Here is a 495-nt window from a genome sequence, read left to right as displayed (position 1 = left end):
ATAACAGGTCTGCAAATATGAAACTGGAATCAGCCCACAGATTGTGCTAGCTGTCAGCGTAATTGATATCAAACCAGTGGCAACTGAAAAAGTTTGAAGGCTGCAAATTTCAAGCATTGTTAGACGAGAATGACATTTAAATACAACTTGTGGATCAATTATTTGTGGCATGAAAAGCTGTTTTCATATATTTCCAAGTCATAGGAAAGATCCAGAAGATTACAAAATGGGTTCCACAGGAACTGAATGAAAGATAGCAGGTTTACTGAAAAACCACTTGTGAAATGCTGCTCACCAGGTACAAAAGAAAGAAATTTCTACATTGAATTCTGAATGGCGATAAGAAATGAATATGTATCAAGAATCCTGAGTGTTAAAGATCATGAGTAACTTTAGACTCTATTTGCTATGGATAGAAGATAATGCTTTGTTTGAGAGATCTGAAGAGTATGATCTATTATGAGCTGCTAAAACCTAGAAAAAATGTTAATAACG

This window comes from Halyomorpha halys, unplaced genomic scaffold (assembly GCF_000696795.3).
Source record: "Halyomorpha halys isolate HHAL.00 unplaced genomic scaffold, Hhal_1.1 Scaffold843.1, whole genome shotgun sequence".
Taxonomy (NCBI): domain Eukaryota; kingdom Metazoa; phylum Arthropoda; class Insecta; order Hemiptera; family Pentatomidae; genus Halyomorpha; species Halyomorpha halys.
Note: the sequence above shows the minus strand (reverse complement) of the source record.